This window comes from Benincasa hispida, chromosome 8, assembly GCF_027475165.1.
Source record: "Benincasa hispida cultivar pf3 chromosome 8, pf3_genome.v1.1, whole genome shotgun sequence".
Lineage (NCBI taxonomy): Eukaryota > Viridiplantae > Streptophyta > Magnoliopsida > Cucurbitales > Cucurbitaceae > Benincasa > Benincasa hispida.
The window spans coordinates 20,160,336-20,183,484 of NC_143485.1; the positions used below are offsets into that span (position 1 = coordinate 20,160,336).

The 23,149-nt window shown below is 33.4% G+C and overlaps 1 long non-coding RNA gene and 2 other non-coding genes across 3 annotated transcripts; 1 reads left to right on the forward strand and 2 right to left on the reverse strand.

The window, feature by feature from the left end:
• The first annotated feature begins 7,836 nt into the window (after window positions 1–7,836).
• Window positions 7,837–7,943, forward strand: LOC120084347 (small nucleolar RNA R71). The gene has a single exon (XR_005483706.1). It is a non-coding gene; the product is annotated as a small nucleolar RNA R71 (small nucleolar RNA).
• Window positions 7,944–9,343: 1,400 nt separating this feature from the next.
• Window positions 9,344–10,636, reverse strand: LOC120083510 (uncharacterized). Its single transcript, XR_005483441.2, has 3 exons — window positions 10,506–10,636; window positions 10,352–10,381; window positions 9,344–9,704 (listed from the first exon to the last, which is right to left on the reverse strand). It is a non-coding gene; the product is annotated as an uncharacterized LOC120083510 (long non-coding RNA).
• A 9,882-nt stretch (window positions 10,637–20,518) lies between these two features.
• On the reverse strand, window positions 20,519–20,622 carry LOC120084263 (small nucleolar RNA R71). Its single transcript, XR_005483628.1, has one exon. It is a non-coding gene; the product is annotated as a small nucleolar RNA R71 (small nucleolar RNA).
• Between the last annotated feature and the right edge of the window lie 2,527 nt (window positions 20,623–23,149).

A 23,149-nucleotide genomic window follows, 5' to 3' on the forward strand; every position in this document is an offset into this window, starting at 1 on the left:
AGAAGCTATCAGCGATAGCAGCTGATAGCATCTATCAGTATCTATCACTGATAGGTGCTATCAGTGATAACTTTTAATTTGAGGAAATTGGGAAGAAGCGAGCAAACTGTTGGCTAGGCATGAGTTTGTTTAGTCTTTTACCATTTTTTGATCTATATATGCAATTATTTTATCCTTGTACTACATATTGAATATTCTATTATTTTGGGCTTGAATTCTATTTATGCAACTTGCCCTTTTAAAAATGACTAATTATAAATTTTATATTTTATCAACTCTTTATGCAGTGGGTATTAAACTATCTTAAAATATCCCTTCATGAGCATATAAACTTTCTTTATTAATTTTTTTTTAAATAAAAATATAGGAAAATTTATCTTTTTAGTCCACAAGTTTTTAATAATATATGCATTTGATCCTTAAGGTTTCAATTTGGCCATTTTAGTCTCTCACTTTTGAAAAATAGATTTAAATGATCTTCTCTCCTATATTTTACTCTAATTAAGTATTTTTAATTATTTTGAAAAAATATATTTTTAATTATTTTAAAAATACATATTTAAGGGAAATTTTAATCGATATAAAAAAGTCAAACTATTTATAGAGATAGCAAAAAAAAAAAAAAAAAAAAAACTGATAAACACTAATTGAGCATTTGAGGTAAGGAGTTGGTTATTATAGTCCTAGGTTATTAGAGTTGAGTTATAATAGTTTGTGTTTTGAGCGTAGATTATTTTAGTTTGGATTATAATAATATGTGTTTGAGATATAAACTATTTTAGTTTGAGAAAGGGAATAATAAATACTGTAACAAATAATAAAAAAAATGATATGAATGTAAAATACTAAAAAGTGTAGCCAAAAGTAAATGTCAGTATAGGGGGGTTTTGAAATAGTATTAATTGTAGCTAATTGGAGAATACAAAATAATACTGTAGCAAGATGGTATTATTATAGTCTTATGATAATCCTTGTACCAAATATACCTTAATAGACTTCTATCAGCGTCTATGAGTGATAGACTTCTATCAGTTTTGATCATTAATAAATACTGATAGACTTCTATCAGTATCTATTAGCTTTCATCAAAGAAGATTAAAATTTGGCTATTATGTATAAATAGTTTATCTTATTTTTCTACTTTTGAAAATTCTTCTTAAAAATAAATTTGTACTCTCTCACTACAAATCCTCTCTTCTCTCTCTCCTCCCTCCACGGTTTTTTCCATCCTCATCTTCACCCTTTCTCAAAATCCTCATTTATCTCCATTCTCTCTCAAAATACAAACTTTTTGGCATAATCCTGCTAAATTTCACACCCAAATTTATGTCCAACGCCACAATTGATCTCACCTTCAATAGCCTCACTTAAGTCCTTCTTCCCGACTTGTTCATGTGTAAGTTTTAACTTTGTGATTATACAATAAAACTTTAATATTGTATAAAACAAAAAATGTCAAGATCTTTAAACTTCACGATATCAATAATAACATGAGTTAAAACAACATACACATCCATGATATTGATCAAGTAAGAGATGCGTTTCTCACTCTTGACTTTCCTTTAAAACTTGATTCAAGATCTTTTATTAGGAAATTATCTTTTACTTAATTTGCCTAATAAAACAATAAACATAAAGATAAAATATCAAATAATTAACCTGTGTACATTACTAATAATATACTAATAACTAAAATTTCATAAAATTCAAATATTAAATAACTAATAACTAAGTCATGCAAAGTATTTCAATGGATTACTATGTCAATGATATGTTTAAGTCTAGAAACTATTATCCGGATTATTATTCTTCAATAACAATCTTTTCTCATGCAAACATAATTTATTACTAATTTCTTGAAACCAAGTAAAGAAGCATCTGACATGAAGAATAGTCATGATCAACTTTCATAATAACCTAACTATTCACATGATAGATTAACTAATGATCCAATATTGTAGGTCCGATTGAACATGCAATCTTCAAATTGAATATCTAATCTAACATACATGTATGATCAATCAATGTGTAAAGCCCAATAATATTGAAAAATAGTAAAAACCACAACATCCATAGAAAATATTTATTGATTTAAATTTAAATCCATAAAGATGTTAATCAACAACCTAGAATTAGAATGCAACCACTCATCAATACTACAAATAAATATATATTTTCATACATTGCAACAATCATAAATGGTAAAGAGAAGTAAAGGGAGAAAAACTGCTCTCGAAGCAATCTTCATTGTTGCTTTGATTCACACCCAAGTATCTCAAGCTGCCACCAAACAAACTGGCTAAAACACTCTCTAAAGCTTTGGAATTTTCGTGGTCTCATGTTGTTGGCGCCATGGAGCTCCACAGTGCTGCCTTGTTCTAGGCCACCTTGGTCTTTTTCTCCTCATTTCTTTTCTCCTTTCGAACCTACGTACGCTTTTGACCTCATTGGGCATATTTAGGTCTTTTTTCTTTATGCTCATTTTAACATTGAATCACAAGCTCAAACATAACCCTAGAAATCACTACAAACAACATCAAATCTAACAAAATCATATGAAAACTATCCTAAATCAAGGGCAAATAATGCATTAGGTGGGTTTTATCACCCTAAGCTTAAAATTTTGCTAGTTGAACAAAAAGAGAATAAGACGATAGGAAAGATTCTAAATATATATGCAATTGATTCATGTCTCAATAGTAAGAATAACATGCAGAAAAATTCAAGCACATCTTTTATTATGAAATTTTAAGGCCAAACCCATTCATCCTCTAGGTTTGTGTGCACAAATCACATTCAACTCAAAACTCAAGAATTAACTTTAGAGTTAACAGAATTTCATCAGTTTTCCCTCTACTCTAGCTCATGTATTGATCATCTAGCATCCAAAAAACTCAAGAAGGTAATATATGAATTAAGGTACCTGAAATACACACTCAAGGATGTCCTAAACTTGTATTCTTTTTGAAGGAACTCGTTTAATAGAGAACCTATGAGCGGAAGTAGATCGTCCAAATCCCATTTCGATTGAAACAAACATTTACAGTTAACAGAGCAGATTATGCATCAAAAGATAAATTACAACATGCTTTTGAAATTAAAAACAAGGGTTTAGAGATTATACCTTCGAAGAACTCTTCTTCAAGTAAATCCATCGTACGTTCACGAACGCGTCGAACAAGCGTGAACTCTCCTCGAACAAACAACAACTAGAACGCGAACCAAAAGGAAGGACACTACCAATTAGTTACCTTGGTATTCTCGGTGTGAGAACCCAGAAGTGGTGGACTCTGACTATTTTGGTTAGAGGGTATTTTGGAGTTGGAGGAGGAAGGCAATCGAGGAAGACAACAGTCTATCACATAGAAAGATCCTCTAAATCGTTTAGGCGATGAGGCTATCATATAGTCTCTCAAGCAAATCATGTAGATTACTTAATTATGTGCCTTCCATATTGAATAATAAAAATTATATTTTTATTTATCCCATTTTGCCATAAAACTAAATAACTTCCCACTAAGGTGGTTAGAGAGAAAAAGAGGATAATTATCAAATAATTAATAATTATAAATAAATATGATAACCAACTTATCATATTATATTTATAACCTATAGTTTTAATATTGCATCATATACAATATATAAACCATAGTTCTTTTTCTCTATTTTATGGCTTTTAATATAAATCATATTTATATAAATTTAACATCTATGAATCTTATTCATAGAAAATATATTTGAATCATATTCAAACATTTGTTCCTCCAATTAAACTATAATGTATCATGTACATTATGTCAATTATATCATATATAATTAAATTCCCTCTTATTAATTTGAACATTTCAAATTAACCCAAAAACTGATTCTCAACTAAATCCTTTAAGCTACCAAGGGTATCTTATGGACCTGTAGCTTGAAGCTCCAACGGTACGTGAATAACTGATTAAACTCTTTAATCACATTATCCATCATCCGTTAACTGTCGAGCACTCCACTAAAGACCGATAGTTGCACTCTTCGTACTATAGATATATTTCTGTGTCCATTGGATATAATCAATCAACAGTACGATGACCAGACAAATTGCTCTAAGTACAACTGGTCTAATTTACCGTTTTGCCCCTATAGTTACATCTAACTCCTTAAGTACCACTGATCCCTTTAATGAACAATAGATCATAGTCCCACTATGACTAAATCCCTCTCGGGTCAAGAGAGAGTGTGTCACCACATTGTTCAAGACCTGGAATCAGCCCTTAAGGTAGAAATTTATCTACTTACCTCTGCTTCGAGGAAGGAGTGAATTCCATCTAGTGTAGCTGAGTTCCCAGCTCCCCAATCAGATGAATCCCCAAAATGATAGGCTTGTTGAGTCGGCGATCTGGATACACTCACCCATACAAATCAAAGGACCGCCCACATAGGCAGGAGTTCATAACTCACTTAGGATTAAGGTCATGTTACCTATGGTCATCCTAGTGAAATGAAAGTCTCTATTATGAACGGTGTTATATAATGAGACTAAACATTTCGTGGTCCGATCTTATACAAACTCCTTTGTATAGATTATCCCTGCTCACATGTCTAATACATGAATGATCAGGATCAGATTATTTGTAGCACTTTACAACATTTGTAACACCTAAAAAGCGGGCCATACTAGTAGTGGCACAAGGATAAGGTACCTAACCTTATCCATATACTACAGACCATTTAGGTTATCACTTAAACACGATCCACCTGTATATCTTCACATACATGTTTAAGCTACAACGATAACCATGGATGTTAGTTTATTGGTTTGTGGTTAGTGCAACTAAAATATCATATATTTCATAGACAAAGTGAATAAAATATCAAATATTATTAATCATAAAAATGTTTGTTCATACAAGGTTTACAAACTATAGAACTCTACAAGATTTAGGGCATCAACCCCAACAATCTCCCACTTATCCTAAAGTTAGTGGGATGTACAAGATAATCAAATTACAAGTACACAAAACAATAAAATGGGGCATAACACGCCCAATACAAGACTTTTTTTCTAGGAATACTAGCTTTCACGCGTTCACTGTAGGGACTCGTACTCAGACTTTTTCTGGGCGTCCTGACTTATCATGGAAAAGATGACTCTTTTCAAATCACAGTCTTTTTTTTAAAAATTTTTTTTATACGTTCATTCTTTCGTATACACTCATCATTTTTTTAGCAGTCAAATAAAACTCTTTTTCTTCTCACTTAGTACAACATTACCAACCATCATGAAAGACACTCTCTAATCGATGGGACCTTTCGAGGTGAGAACCAAATTGACTCAAATTAACTCATCATTCAGTTAAAGGTTCTAAATTAAAGTGACTACGTGCTAAAAAATATGGTAAACTTCAAGAGGGTGACTTTAAATAGATCATAACTCAAGAGTATGTTATTCGATTTTTACAGCAGATCATCTAACATGCATATTCAAAATATATCATATACACTCATCATCAAGAGCATACATAAATATTTTCTCATCACCTTTTCTACTAAAATTTTTTAAAAGTTACTCCAAATTTCAATTGATATGCATATATCCATAGTTTTTCATTAACATGAATAGTAGGAAAATAAAAACAATTTTAAAATTTACTCCAAATTTCAATTAACATGCATATATCCATAATTTCACATTAACATGCATAACAGGTTAAGAAAAAAAAATAAATTTACTCCAAATTTCAATTAACATGTATATATTCACAATTTTTTATTAACATAAAAATACATTGTACGCCTTCTACTCCAAACTTAAAATGATGCATTGTTCCCAATATATCATAAGAATAAAATGGTCACTCAAAGCAAGCTATCAATCCTATGACACATACATAGGTATGACACATATAGGTAGATTGCCTACAAATAGTCTCATCAATACTATCAATCCTATGACACACATCCTCATTTGGACTCTTTAGAGATTGATATGTACCTTAAGATATTTTGTCCTCATTGACTCTGAAAGGTTATTCTCTAATAGTATTCTAAGGAGTCTTCTCTACCAACTCTTCAATTTTGTCTTTACTTTCCTTAAGATTTTTCCTAGAAGTTCTTTCTATTTCTCGATCAAAAGCAGAAGATTAAACTCCATGGTATGTGGCATATGCCATAGCACCTTCACAAAAGAAAAAGAAAATAAACACCACCTTTGACTAAGATCTATAATTCTTTGAATATTAAGCAAATTCGTTACTATGGTTCCTAGAAACAACGCCAAAAACTTGATACGAGTGCAAGTGTACGTGTCAAGTAATAGTATATTAAAACGGTCTAAAGACTGAGTATCGTCTTCTAAAGATCAAATGGCTAAATTATGCTTAGCTACTCTAGTATTGTGTTGATTTTATCTAAGAATCAGTCTTGTAATGATGATTTTTAATTTTTGAAGGCAAATAAAACAAGAGTAAAGACAATGATTGAAATTCAAGAGACAAAGATGTTCAAGGGTGTTGATTTCTTTAATTACTTGATTAAGTCATGCAAAGTATTTCTATGGATTATTATGCGAAAGACGTGTTTAAGTCTAGAAACTAATGTCTGGATTATTATCTTCTAATAACAATATTTTCTCATGCAAACTTAATTGATTACTAATTTCTTGAAACTGAATTAAGAAACATGAGATTAATAATAGTCATGATCAAATTTCATTAACAACTTAATTATTTGTATGATATATTAGCTAATAATCCAGTATACAGGTCGTCCGATTAAATATGCAATCTTTCTAATTGCATATCTAACCGAACATACATATATGATCAATTGATGTGTAAAGCACAATAATACTGAAAAACGATAAAGAACATAACATCCATTGAAAATACTTATGCAATTAAATTAAATCTATAAATAATTTATCGACACCCAAAAAACTAGAACTTTTAGCCACTCATCTATGCTACAAATATATTTTCATACATTGCAACAACCATAAATAGTAAAGAGAAGTAATGGGAACGAAGAAAAACTACTCTCAAAGCAATCTCCATTGTTGAAGATCGTTAATCTCGCTTTGATTCACACATCGTAATCTCAAACTGCCTCTAAATGAACCTTAAGTGTCTCCCTCTAAATCCTGGCTAAAACACTCTCTAAAGCTCTGAAATTTCATGGTCTCATGTCCTCGACAATGCCTTGTTTTGGGTCGCCCTGCTCTTTTTCTCCTCTTTTCTTCCTTCTTTTTGATGTATGTCTCCATTTTGATCTTCTTGTATATGTTTAGGTCTTTTTTAGCTTATTTTGACATTGAATCACAATCTCAAACATAATCCTGTAAATCACTAGCAAATAACATCAAATCTAATAAAATCATATAAAAACTATCGTAAATCAAGGGCAAATATGTTAGGTGAGTTTCACTTACAAATCTACAAATCTGCGGTGTACATAAAAAAATCAACTTAATCCATTTCTAATTTTTCAAATATTTATAGAAATACCGAAATTAAAATGATGCATTAAATGAAATTGCTGCTCAAGAGAGGTAATTACACAAATTAGAACACTTAAACTCCATACCTTTAGAATTGTTATGTGTAGATTTTTATGGGGGGGTATAATCGACTTTGCACAAGTCCACAAACAATCAGATCAAAGAAAAGACAAAACTCAAGACAAAAATTGCACCTCATGACTCAAATTGAGCCTGGAGAAGAAGAGAAAAGGATGTTCTTAGCCTCTTCATATGTTTTGTCTAGCAGATCACCAGCGACTGCTGCATTGGCAGCGGTCTGCAAAGAGGGATTCATTCCTTGGTAAAAAATCTCTATCTGCAGGCAGTCTGGTAAGCCATTATGGGGACAGTCTCTTACCATCCGCTTAAACCTTGCCCAAGCATCATTGATCGATTCATCATCTTCTTGTTCAAAATTTGTTATTAATTTCCTTCTCTTGGCATTCTCGGTTAGTGGGAGATACTTCTTAATAAATATTTCGACAACTTGTTCCCACGAGGTTATCTCCCCCGGTTCGAGAGAATATGCCCAATTTCTTGCTTGATCGCATGAGGAAAATGGGAACAGAGTGAGTCGAACTTCCTCAGTGGAGATATTCGAGAACACAAAAGTGTTGCAGATTTCTATGAAGCTCCGAAGGTGGGCGTGCGGGTGTTCGCCACGCCTCTCTCCAAACTGCCCAGCTTTCTCAGTAGAATCCAAGTATAAACCCCACTGAGTTTTCTGATAAGTCCAGGGTAGAACTCAGGGACTTAGCAAAATGGTATGCGGTGATAATTTTTCAAAAGACTTTGTGGTAACCGGTAACTCAAATAATTGTTTGGTTGTTGTTTGTGGTAATAAAAATAAACAAATGCGGTGGAGTTTCGAAAAGAGTTGATAATACAAAAAATGCGATGAGCATGTGGTGAACGGGTTGAGAAGGGATTCAGCTAACACTTCCTAGGGTGCGTTCATGCAACACACATACAATAGTAAACCATCTCTTGATTCGAATTCTACGGCTTCTAATGCTAGAACCTTGGCTAAGGCCTTTGCTAATCCTCCTCATTCACTGAATGAGGCATGCCTAACCAATTGGACTTCAAAATAGCATAATCTGACTCTACATCTTGATGGATGCCCTAGATTAGGTTTTTTCTATATATATAAATCATTATGACTTCAGTAAAAGTAAGTTTATTCTCATTCCTAAAATTTTTACTACAATCAAAAGTATCATATCGATGACTAGATTTTCTTTGTTTTGTAGGTCCTGTCTTTCCTAAATTATAATTTCGTTGTTGTTGATATCACATAAAGGTCATATGCATTTTCCTTTGTTCGAATTTTAACATGGACAAACAATTACAAATTAATTGATTAGATTGTTTTGTTGAAATAAATTAGTTTAAGTAGGATCTTTACAAGTTTTTTCCAATCGTATTTTGCAACTTTTACCTTAAAAGGTAATCAAACCATACTTAACAAACTTGATACTATTCCCTTATAATTAGCATTTAAACAAACCATTAAAGTTTGGAGTCAGGAGGTTCAAATTTGCTTGGTAGAGATGAATGAGTATCAAGAATTTAAAATTTAACTTTTAATCTAATAAATTTGAGGGCATGAGAGTTGTAAAAGTAATTGTGTAGCCCTAGAATTTGGATTTTAAGAATTTGAGATTATATTATCTATTTAACTTGTAATGAAGATTAGTAAATCAAGTAGACTATTATAAACACATCTCTCTATAGATAAAAAGATAACTTCAATCTCGTGACTTCAAGCTATAGAAACTCAATTCATAGATAAATTATAGGACGATCGAGGGGAGAGAAGAGTAAGAATATTAAAAGTACACCCAAAGCAAATATTCATATTAAACACAAATTCAAACACAAACTTTAAAATTTGATGAATGTTATCAACCTTGATCCCCAAACACAACAAAGCAATAATACATATAGTTCACACTAGATTTGAAGAAGCCATAGAAAGCCCAAATCCATATGGACTTAGAGTTTCAAGGCTAATTACAATATTCCATTTTCATTAAACAAAAAAGAAAAAAAGAAAGAACAAAGTTTGTAGGTTGATCATTCATCAACTTATTCTATGAAGAGGCTTTGTTGTTTGGGGCTTTTAACCATATTTTCCATGGCTCACTTGCAGCTGCATGGGTCACATGAGCAGCTACTCCCACAGCTGCATCCACTTCTGCATAGTGAAACATAATTTTTAAAGAATAAATTTTATACCCCTAAAATTTGGAGTTTTATTAATTTAAAACTCCAAACATATTTGTTAGATTAAATAATCCTAAAACTTTCAAATCGATACAATTTCAAACTTTTATTATGTCTCTGTTAGAATATTACTTTGGAAAAAAACGTATTTCTCCAAGATATGAAAACACAGTCTTAGAAATGTTTTCTTTTGCATTTTTAAGCCACACCTGATGTAGGTTATTTGCAAGCTTCCGACCAAAAGGCCTCATAACTCAGCTCACAATTGGTGAGACAATCTTCCTAACTACTCAAGATTATCAGTTAATTCCAACTTGATTATGAGACTGAAAATCGAGGGATAAGAAATCCCCAATCCTTCAAAGTTAACTTTTTTTCAATTTTTTTTAGAATGACATAGAAATTCAAGTGTTATAAAAAGTGTTGTTAGTGATATATTTATTTCTATTTTCACTTTAATTTCATTTAAAAGAATACAAAATCACATAAATAAAAAAATGCATATATTTCTCTAAAATTCAATTAAGGAGTGAGGAAAATTTTATAGAAAAATAATTACAACCTACATCAATTAAAATCGTTACTATTCATTTCAGAACACTCAAAATCATTACTTACTTCTTAAGGATGATGGCCTCTGAAATGGTCCTGCATAGATTAAAAAATATTTTAATGAAAAATAATTGTGTATGGATAATTAATTATCATTATAAAATGAAAAATGGAAGTAAATATAATTTGTAGAAGAGAGAAAAAGAGAGAGAGATGAGACCCAGATTGACAGTTGCAGCTGTCTCCACATGAGCAGTTGTCACCACATTTGCAGCCACCAGCCATTTCTCTCTTTCAAACTTCAAATCTTTTTAATTCTCAAAACTGCTTGAATTTTTTGTGTTTTAATTTGGAGTTTAATTCTCCTTCGCTATTTATAGAGGTCTTGAGGCTCAAAATTAATCAATCTCCACCGTACACGTGGACGGTTCTTAAGCTACCTTGATTTTATCATCTACCTCTTTGTTTTTAGTCAAATAATCAAATTACAATCCACCCCAATACTCAAATTCATTAGAATAGAGGTTGTATTATTATTATTGTTATTCATGGTTTGAATTGGTCCATTTCAAGAATCAACCACACAAATTCAACTTGGCGATGATGTTTTTGGGAACTAATTAAAGAGCGATGAAAATGAGAAAAATGTTTGTAAACATTACATCATAATAATAGAAATAATAATAATAATAATAATAGTGATTTTATGCGATTCAATAAAACATACATAATATGATACCTCTATTCATATGTTTCTACGTGAACGATTTCTATAGAATCTTTCGTAAACATTTATACACCTATTTCAACCATTCGTGAATATAAAACTATTTTAGATATGTGAGCTATATCAATAATTAGATAGGACTATTTTAAATTTTTTGATATTTGAATTAATCTTTTTTTTTTTTTGCTTATTCTTGCTATTAAGGTTTAGAATATCGATATCGATGGAAATATCAATTACTTTTACTGAAATTTCGATAAAAATATCGATAAAATATTGATTTTGATGGATATTTATGTCAAATTTATGAAAATAAATATTCAAAATAATAATTTTAAATTAACAAATAAATATGGTGTGATTTTTAAATAAGTTAACATGTCTATTATTTATATTATATTTACATTCGCGATATTGTTTATCTTTTATGTTTTGTAGATTTTTCTATGATATAATGAAAATGTCAATTTATTCATCATGTTGATGCCAACTTATAGAAATATGGAGATATTGATGGAAAATATGGTGTAAAAAATATGGTGTAAAACATATAATTATTTCAATTAAAATTTTAAATTGTTATAAATGAATTAATTTAGACATTTTATTAAGATTACATTTGAAATTCGTCCATAAATTCAATTATTACCAACAAACTTCTTTAAATATCATATTAATGAAATGAATGATTAGAATTGACGCATAGAAAATTTTCAAAGGAAGTATAATTTGAGGGTTTAAATTGATTGGCTTATAAAAATTTAGGGGTTTAATGGATAAAATTATAAGTCACACATGACTGTTATTCAAACAAGACATAATGAAGGGTATAAATTGATACGCTTATGAAACTTTAAGGTTTAAATTGATATAACCTCTAAAATTTAGAGATGTAGATTGATTTTTTTTTTTTTTCATTTTTTATATTTATACGCTTTATGTTATCCTAAAATGAAATTTGGCACATTGACAAAAATGAAGCTAAATGAAGAATGATATATCCTAGGCGATGGCATGAAATATCGCTCTCCACACACACACACACATATATATATATATATATATATATTCTAATGTATGGTCACACATCCAATTAATGTTTCATTTGTTTCTTTTTCTCTAAACAAAATTTATTAATTAAATAATTCTGTGAATTTTTTGTTGCTTTGGCAACCAAATAAATTAAAGCATCCATTAAAAAAAATGTCTTCGCATTCTATTTTATTCACAAATTGTCCAAATACAAAATAAGGATAAAATAGAAGAAATTTTAGATTTGGAGAAGACCGTCGATGGACAAATCTGTCTAATGCAAGTGGATATTTTTTAGGGAGCATTTGCTGCATAGAGTTGAATTAATAATTATTATTTGGATAATTAGATTATCTATAGAGTTAAATTATCTTATTTAAAATGTAAAATTGAATTGACTTGAATTGGAATGTCTATATTAGAGTGTTGAGTTGTGTTAAATCAAAAAGCTTGTGTTTAGGGTGTAGAGCTGAGTTGAATCGAGTTCGAGTTGGAATGTCTGTGTTAAGGGTATTAAGTTGAGTTGAGTTAAATCAGAAAGTCTGTGTTTGGTATCAAAGTTGAGTTCAGTTGAGTTGGAATAATGGATACAACATTTGATTTTCAAAATTGAGATTTTATTTTTGAATAATTTTTTATACCATTTTTCTTTTTCTTTTTTTTTTTATATATATTTTTAGGAGTATAATAAAAAACCAAAAAAACCAAAAAAACCAAAAAGTATCAGTTCGGGTCAATTTTTTATTTGAAAAAGCAATCAAAACCAAACCAAACTGAGGGTATATATGTACCCTTAAAAATAAACTCTAACATTTGGTATCTTTTAATATTTCAATTATTATGGTGCACATTTTTGTTGTTTAGAAAAAAAGACCAATTATTATGAAGCTTATATATTTTTTATTTAAATAAGTGCCAAGAAAGAAACAAAATATTAAATTTCAATTTATAAAAAAAAGTAAAGAAATAGAACCAGTTTTAATTTAAAATTAGCTACAAGAACTAAATCAAAACACAAGTGGAAATAAAACAAAAATTTAGAAAAAAAAAATACCAAATACCAAATACCAAAGAACCAAACTGATAATAACCCGAATCAAATAGAAAACAATCCATTAGTTTTGTTTTTTATTGGACATTGATTTTGATCCCTTCTTTGTAAAACCATTGGTTTGGGTTGGTTCTTGGTTGACCCCAAAATCGATAAAACTAAACCGACAATCACTTTTAATATTTTTAATCAATTATATACATATATATTAGTCCTAACATATATACTAGATTTACATATTGTTACTGAAGTATGTTTGATTGATTTCATTATAGACAAAATTTGAGCAACCTATTCTATAATATGTCGTATATTATGTCAAGCAATATATTTCATGTCGTGCCGAATCTGCATGCACATATTTTCTTTATTTGTTAAAATGTTGATGCGTAGATTCGTAGGATTTGCTTTTGTTTCTTTCCTTCTTTAAATTTCTTCTAAGGTTGTGCATTATATATTGTAGCTTTGTTCTTGTTTAAGGGAAGCCTCTTTGAATGAGAAAAGAGACGTGTTAAGAATTTAGTTTCTAATGCAATTGCATTACCAATCAACTAGACAAATCTTAAAAAAAAAAAAAAAAAAGTTTTGGAAAAAATTTCCATCAAGTTATGGCTCAACTTTTTGAAATTTTGTTAGGTTAAAATTTACTTTTTAAAAAATAAGAGGGAACCAATCTTTGGTTGGAGAATCCCACAATGGAAATTTTTAATTTGGAAGCCTTCCTTTTGTACTCCAACCTTGGGCTTTAGGTTTGGGCTCGAAGAGGTACCAATGTTTTGGAGGGAGTGAGGAGATAGACCAATATGGGTTCGATGGATGTCCCGTGCCGCCGTCTGTCCGGTCAGGTAAGGCATGTGTGCGATTATTATTATTATTATTTTATTATTTAAAACAAGAAAAAAACTTGGTCCTTCGTGCGCGTCTTTTGGCCCGTCCTCATACATCCTGAAGTTGTTTGTCTCTTTCTCACGCGATAGTTCCACGTTGAAGGCCTATAAAAGATGTCCATAAAAGACGTGGCCTTCAGCATTTCAAAGTACAGTTCACTTCCTTTCAAAAGCTCTCCTCTCTTACTCTTCCACTTTCCATTTTCTGAGCAGTGAGTCAGAAAGGGTGTGTGTTCCGGTCGGTAACGATAAATTTCCAATCGGATTTTCTTTTTGGGCTGTTTTATCTTGGTGATGACATGACAGTTTTTTTGACCTGCTTGCCTATTTGGGTAGAGTTGCGAAATGTCTTAAAGAGAGCAAGCTCTACGACTCAACCTATAACGAGCTTCTGTTTTGCAGGTTTTATTCTTTGTTCGACCGTCGTGTCTTGACCGTTTACTGTTGTCCTATTCGTTGTCTGAGAGTCTTGCCTCTTGCCGTTTACAACAAATTTTATCTTCCAAAAAAGACCTTGAAGAAACCTTGCATGAAGGTTATAAATAGGGCATAAAATCATGGACTCAAGGCACATCATTCTCGAAGAAGAATACCTCAATTCCGTTTAAAATTTGGTTTCTATTTATAACATTTCTTTATTCGTGTAATTTTCTTGAGTTCTTGTTGGACTTTAGTCAGCCCACCTTATCAAAAGATTTAGGGTGTTAAGACCCAACTATCATTTAAAAAAGAAATTAGATTGATTAAAGGAAGTGGTAGTAACCTCCCTAGTTGAGTTCATTGTGTGTTCTTGTATTTCCCCTGTTTTTTGCAAATTAAATTCCAACATTGTTTGATTAATTTATTTTGTATTCTTTTTCATATTTCTTTACAATGTCAAGTTTTGTTTACATTCAAATTTTGTACTTCATTTTTATCATTTAATAGTTCAAGATTGAAAATTTTCACTTTTAGTTGTCTTACTTTTAATATGTTCTATCAGGTCCTCTCTCAAGTTTACCTTTTGAACCTAAGAGGAGGTGTGAAGACACCAAATACCACTCTTTTATGATACTTACTGTTGCCTTGACCTATTTTGTCCATAACTCATAAACTATGTAACAACTGAATTCAAATCAAGATTATTTTATTAATAACAACTCAAAATTTATACAACTTATTTTAACAAACTCCAACCAAGTACAACAACTAACCTTTCTTAGAACCCAATTCAAACAATCCTGTAGTGTGGCAGACCTTAATCTTGCGTGGCACCCAGAACTCTATTCTTTTGCTACCTGGAGGGGAGAGATAGAGAACAAAACATTTAAAAAACATGAGCTAGGAAGCCCAATGAGTGATGGTTTTAATATAAACATAGGTTTTTCTTTTGAAAATCTTTTATATAACTATTTTCAATGTAAATCAATAGAAGAATACTAAAATATCCAAATAGGTTCCAAAACACGAGCATCATCTGATAAAACATAATCACTTAGTAAAATTGCATGATAATAACTTTCCTCAAACACAACAAATGATAAAATCCATACAACCACAACCAAGTTTCGAAAACCAATCCCTGTATCCAATATATCTTGACTATGTGCACATGTCGACATAGAATCTTGTCATAGACTTAAAAACTGGGTCTGCAGTGCCTCTAACAATCCTATACGAGATTTCCTCTACCAGCTCAGAGACTAGATTCAAAGATCTTTTGATTATCCAGCAGAAGATAGGCTTAGAACCTAGATTCACAAATCTTGTGACCATCTTGTGCGGTCCATCAGGATATGCAATTTAAAAACTATATTATCATCTCAATGGTTTGGAATCCATTTCCATCAAAACCACTGCAAACATGAGTTTCCAACGAAATCTCGAGATTTCAACTCAAATCGTTATTTCCAAAGAAACCATGTTAAGGAAATTTGATGAAAAACCTTTTTCTGTTAAAACCATATAATATAATATAATATATATATATCTAAATCCAAGATTTCCAACAAAGAAATCATACACACACACACAACCTTACCAACTCCAACAGACGCACACACACAGAATACATTACTGGCCTTAAATTTACCTTACCAACTCCAACAGACTTAAAACTAGGCTTTCGGTAACCAAAAGCAATAGTGGGCATAAAGATAGACTTCTGTAGACCAGTTGGACACATAGTCAACCTTCCCCCAGCTAGGTTGGATGCATCCTCCTCCAATTGGACACACAGTTGATCCTCTCGGCTCATACAATTTAGAAACTGTATTTGCACCTCAATGGATTGGAATCCATTTAAAAACTATATTTGCATCTCAATTGTTTGGAACTCATTTCCATCAAAATCACTGCAAATATGAGTTTCCAACCAAATCTCGAGATTTCAATTCAAATCGTTATTTCCAAAGAAACCATGTTAAGGAAATCTAATGTAAAGCCTTTTTCTGTTAAAACCATATAATATAATATAATATATATATATAAATCCAAGGTTTCCAACAAGGAAATCACACACACACTTCAACTCATCCTGGATTTATCCAATTTTAGCTTAGAATCCAAAATTAAGACTAAAAATAACCACATAATACATTCTTGGTCCTAAATTTACCTTACCAACTCCAACAGACGTGAAACTAGGCTTTTGGTAACCAAAAGCAATAGTGGGCACAAAGACAGACTCCTGTAGACCAGTTGGATGCATAATCAACCTTCCCCTAGCTAGGTTGGATGCATCCTCCTCTAGTTGGATGCACAGTTGATCCTCTCAGCTCATACTTACCTTGTTGGACGCATCCCAGACACCAATTGGGCATATAGCTTGTCGATGATGGTCGACCTTCTATTTCTCACCTCAACAACCAATGTTTTTTCTCTCACACCTCTCTCTCTAATTTTCTTGGAGAGATTCACGAATAGATGAGTAAAATGAACCATTTTTCTTGGTATTTATTGGCTTTTCCAAACCATCCATGTCATCCTTACCTCATCTCTTTGTTTGACACATCCTACTAAAATTTTGTCTAAGTGTCAACTTATAAATCATTCTCACCTCAGAGTTAGCCATTTTAATTGCTTGCACCAACCTTCCCTCTTTCCTCATTTCTTAGTTTTTGTCTCCTTCTTAACGCATGGTTTCTCTTTTTATTTTTATTTTTCTAAGTGTCCAAGCACACTAACCCTCCTTATTACTCAAGTATTCGTCCAAGCATATTCCTTCATATTGGGATGAATGCCCTAAAGCCTCATAGATATATGTTATTTGAATCAATGGTTGATTAAATCTATATGCAAATTTTCATTAACCTAAGATCCAAGGTTATCTAATATAACTTAAACATACATATGGAGATATACAGGTAGATAATGTTTTAGTGATAGCTTAAATGGTCTGTAGTATATGGATAAGGTTGGGTGTCTTATCTTAGTCACACTACTGATACGACCCGCTTTGTAAATGTTATAATTATTGTAAAGTGTTACAAATGATCTAATTCTGATAATTCAAGTGGAGACATGTGAGCAGAGTATCCTATACAAAGAGTTTGTATAAGACCGGACGACGAAATGTTGAGTCTCTCTTTATAATGTCATTGTTAGAAGAGACTTACATTTTACCAGAATGACCATAGGTGACTTGACCTTAATCCTGAATGAGTTTTGAACTCATGCCTATGAGGGCAGTTATTTGATCTGCATGAGTGAGAGTGGCTAGATTCGCTGACTCAATATATTTACCATTTTGGGGATTCATCTGATCGAGGAGCTGGGAACACAACTATACAAGAAAAAATTCACTCATTCCCTATTGTTAGGGTAAGTGGATAAATTCTCTTTTAAAGTCTGATTCTGGGGCTTCAATAATGAGGCGTCTCACCCTCTCTTGGCCAGAGAGGGGTTCTGTCGTAGTTGGGCTATGACTAATGATTCATTAGAGGGATTAGTGGTATTTAAGAAGTTAGATGTAACTACAGAGATAAAACAGTAATTTGACCCCATTGTACTTATGAGCAATTTGTGAAGTGTCAACACACTGTCGATTAGTTATATTCAATGGACATAGAAATATATCTATAGTATAAAGAGTGCAGTTGTTGGTCTTTAATGGAGTGAGCGACAGTTAATGAAGGTTGGTTACGTTAATTAAAGAGTTTAATTAATTAATCAAGTATCATTGAAGCTTCAATCTATAGGTCCATAAGGTCCCCTCGTTAGCTCAATAAAGACTAATGAGAATCAAATTAATTTCGATTTAATTTGAATTGTTTAAATTGATTAAAGGGAATTTATTGTCTAAGATACAATTAAATAATGTATTGATAACTTGTAGAAATACAAGTTATTTTTGCTTTTAAGTTGGAACAACTAAGGTTTCTAATGATAAATTCTACTCATTTTTAGTAGAAACACATGGAATTATTCAAACATTAGAAAACTCATGCAAAAGAAGTTTTATTACTAAATATCGCGGCGCTAATGCATTGTATTGCAGGATTTCAACACGAGGATTAACGCTAAGGCATTAGAGAAGTGCCGCAGGGAAAGCTCTAACGCATGAGCCATGCGTCGGAGGGAGTTCAACGCAGAGAAGATTCATTGATCTAGGTTGACTGTGTCACGTCACCACTTGCAAGTATGGGCACCTGCAGCAGACGACGTTTGAAAAGCTTCCAAGCAGCAGGCGGCGTTTGACTAGGATATGGACTTTAATGCTGCCCATTCACCAAGTGGACATGACCAACGCCTATAAATAGATGAAGTCCCTCCAGAATTCGCAGTCAGAAAATTATTCAGTTAAGAAATTATTAAGATCATCACTCTCTGTAATTAGTGTAGTCGTAGTTTAAGCTGTGCTATGGTGCCAAGACGATCAGAAGGGTTGAACCACCATCGCCGCCGATTAAGGAGTGGAGGAAGCCAAGCTTGAGAAAGACACTTCGTCCTCTTCCTATACAAGTGATTGTACACAATAGAATTAAGCCAAAGAGATATAAGAAATTGTACTCTGCAGCTTGACTCAGTTTCCTTCATCTCATTTATCGCTTTCATTTCACTTGATTGAATATTGCTTTTGTAAAGACAATTTGCTTCTTTATAAAATTCATATATTTGATCCATCACATTTTTGCCATTGTTTATTTCTTGTTCATGCTGAATGCATTTATACTTTATGTAAAATTTCATTTTAACGCTTAAGCCAACTTGATCAATTGGTAAAAGCATCTTTAACTTAGATTGTTCGAGAGAATAACTAAGCCGTATCAAGTAGGACGCCTAGTATAGCTAGAGATAGACTTACTGGTGTTTATTGCATTCTGTGTTAGACGCGTGCAACCTAGAGATAAGTTTTGTAAGGTCTAACAAATGAACAAAAGATAAGCAAATCATCCCATCTTATCCACATCACATTCTGGTTTGTGTACACTCATCTTAGACCGACGCATCCACTTACAGTAAACTCCACTTTTGCATGATCCATCACTGACCACTCAACTATTTTGTATCTTCTTGCACAGGCATAACACTTTAGTGTAAATAACACATCTCTCATTCATTTAGGAAAACCCTTATAATAGATACAATGCAAGGTCCACGTTTTTTTAACTGAATCCCTGAGTACGACCCTAGACTTGCCAGGAACCTAAATTAGATTTATACTTGGGTCTGGTTTAGGAAAACTTGAACGTCATTAATAGGAGTGTCGTGCGTTCTGATTGCATATCTCTAATGCATCAACACATTTCAACTACTTAAATGCATCACAACATCAACACACAATTTATACTTAGCACTTATTTTTCCAACTTATTTTATACAATACACTCCCTACTCAAATCACGATAGCAACGAACAAGTTTTTGGCGCCGTTGCCGGGGATTCAGAAACAAGACTAACCAGAAATTTCGTTTGTATCTTTTGTAGGAACACTTTAGTCGAGGGAGTATTGCAAACTAAGCCTAAGCTTGTGAACGTTTATGAGCAGGGAGAGCACTTCTGAACTCAGATACGACCCCGAGATTGAAAGGATCTTCCGACGTAGGAACCGATCTAATCGTTGTCGAAGGTTGAGGCAGCAATTTCTCAGACAACAGAACAGGCAACGAGCAATGGCAGAAGAACAAGCAAATCAGCAACTAGCTCATACTGCACAGAATCCAATCCTAATGGCGAACAGCAGCATGCGTCCTATGAGAGAGTACACATCCCCTATACTGTATGATTTCTCTCCAGGAATCATCTAACCAACGTCAGATGGGACCAGGTTCGAGATGAAATCTGTAATGCTTCAAATGCTTCAGACTGCTGGACAATTTGGGGGTGGTTGTGGTGAAGATTCTCATGCCCACATGAAGTGTTTCCTGGAAATGTGTAATTCATTTGTGATTCTTGGAATCACCCTAGAGGCGATCAGGCTGTCTTTGTTCCTCTATTCTTTGTGTGATGACACAAAACAATGGGTGAGCTCACTAGAGCCTGGTGAAATCACCACCTGGGCGAAGTTGGTGGAAAAATTTATGCAAAAGTACTTCCCACCTACCACGAACGCGAGGAGGCGTCGAGAGATTATGAACTTTGAACAAGAAGAAGTTGAAACCTTAAGCGCCACATGGGAGCATTTTAAGGGATTAGTCAAGAATTGCCCAAACCATGGACTAACTTTAACTATCCAAATGGAGACGTTTTATGGAGGATTGAATAGAGCATCGCAGATGGCAGTAGTCGCTGCAGCGACTGGTGGACTTATGGACAAATCATACACTGAGCCTAAAGAAATATTATACCGCATTGCTAAACACAACATGGAATGGGTGGACGATACGTATGATGGAAGAACTGACAGAAAGAAGAGATCTTAGAATGTTAATTCTATCGATGCCAACACAATAGCCATACTTTCTGCTCAAGTGGCTACAATGACCAGCCTTTTGTAGAACATAACGCTAGGAAATGCATCAAATCAACAGAAGGTGAATCAAGTAGAAGTGTTCGGGCAGCCCATGGTTAGCTGTGTGGGCTGTGGAGATCCTCACTCCTATGCTGAATGTCCACAAAACCCGCAGTCAGTATGCTTCATAAAAAACAACCCATTTTCCAATACATATAATCCTGGATGGAGAAACCATCCAAATTTTTCTTGGACAGGAGGAAATCATCAGGAGCACCACCTAGGGGCAAACCAACAACAAAGGAATGGACCACCGCCTACATTTCAACAAATGCATCAGCCATATCAACAACCCTTTAATAGAGGAGGACAGGCGTCGAGCTCAAGATCTCCGCTCGAGAACCTATTAAAGGAATACATAGCCCAGAATGACGCACTGCTAAAAAGCCAGGCGTCATCTATCAAAAACTTGGAAATCTAGGTAGGGCAGATAGCGAGCGAGTTGAAAAGCAGGCAGCTTGGAGTAATGTCACGCGGTACTGAAACACCTGAGAACAACAATAGAAAGGAGCAATGTCACGCGGTGACGTTGCGAAGTGGAAAAGCTCTTGAAGAAAGAAGAATGAATCCAAGAAACAACAGTCCTTCGAAAAAATGCATCACACGTTCAATGGATCAAGAAGAAAGAACGCCTGAGACTACAAGCCATTCAGAACCCAGTACGTCTAATGCGAAAAAGCCTGAGGTGCCACTGAATGCACCATTCCCTAGGCGTCTAATGAAGAAGAATGATGAACAATAATTCAAGCGCTTTCTTGAGCTCCTAAGGCAGTTGCATATCAACATTCCGCTTATAGAGGCCTTGGAGCAAATGCCAACATATGTCAAATTTTTGAAGGACATTTTGACGAAGAAAAGAAGAGTCAGCGAGAAGGAAGTAATCGCGCTAACGCATTAGTAAGCAACAGTCTACGAAAGAAGCAGAAGGACCCTGGGAGATTCACAGTTCCTTACTCGATAGGAGGATTGGATGTGGGTCGTGCGTTGTGCGATTTGGGAGCTAGCATTAATCTCATGCCACTTTCAATTTTTAAGAAATTGGGAATTGGTGAAGCACAACCCACTTTTGTTACTCTTCAGCTTGCTGACAGAACAATTAAGTACCCAGAAGGAAAGATTGAAGACGTTTTGGTAAAGGTTGACAACTTCATATTCCCAGCAGACTTTATTATCTTGGACTATGAAGCAGATAGGGAGGTACCAATTATCCTTGGATGCCCCTTCCTAGCTACTGGGAAAGTTTTAATTAACGTGCATAAAGGCGAATTGACTATGCGTGTAGATAATAAAGAGGTGAAGTTTAATGTGCTCAACGCATTGAAGTTCCCAGATAGTGAAGATTGTCAATTAAACAGTATTGAGTTGCCTGAAGAAGAGACCCATGTATATGATGTCCTTACGTTGGAGAATCTGAAAGAATTAGAGCTGTCAAGTCTGAGTGAGCGGCAGACAAGGCCAACGCGTCCATCACTGGAGGAACCACCAGAACTCGAGTTGAAACAGTTACCTGGACATCTGAAATACGCCTTCCTTGGAACCAATAACACTTTATCTGTGATCATTTCCGTAAATCTTACAGAGCCTAATGAACAATCTCTCTTGCAGATGCTAAAAAAGCACAAGCGTGCAATAGGCTGGACGCTTGCAGATATCCGTGGCATTAGTTCATCTTATTGCATGCATAAGATTAGGCTGGAAGAAGGGAAGTCAGGGTCAATCGAGCCTCAAAGAAGGCTGAACCCCATAATAAAAGAAGTGGTCAAGAAAGAAATTTTAAAATGGTTGGACACGGGAGTCATCTATCCTTTATCCGATAGTAGTTGGGTAAGTCCAGTCCAATGCGTTCCCAAGAAAGGGGGAAGGACTGTGATAGTCAACAGCAATAATGAACTTATACCCTCGAGGATTGTCACGGGCTAGGACATCTGTATGGATTATAGGAAGCTCGACGCGACAACTAAAAAAGACCACTTCTCCCTTCCTTTCATCGATCAAATGTTTGACAGACTTGTGGGCAAATAATTTTATTACTTTCTTGATGGATACTCTGGTTATAACCAGATTTTGATAGATCCGGAAGATCAGGAGAATACAACATTTACCTGTCCCTTTGGAACATTTGCATTCAGATGCATGCCCTTTGGGCTATGTAACACACCTGGGACATTTCAAAGATGTATGATGGCTATCTTCTCTGACTTCCTAGAAAAGACCGTTGAAGTCTTCATGGACGATT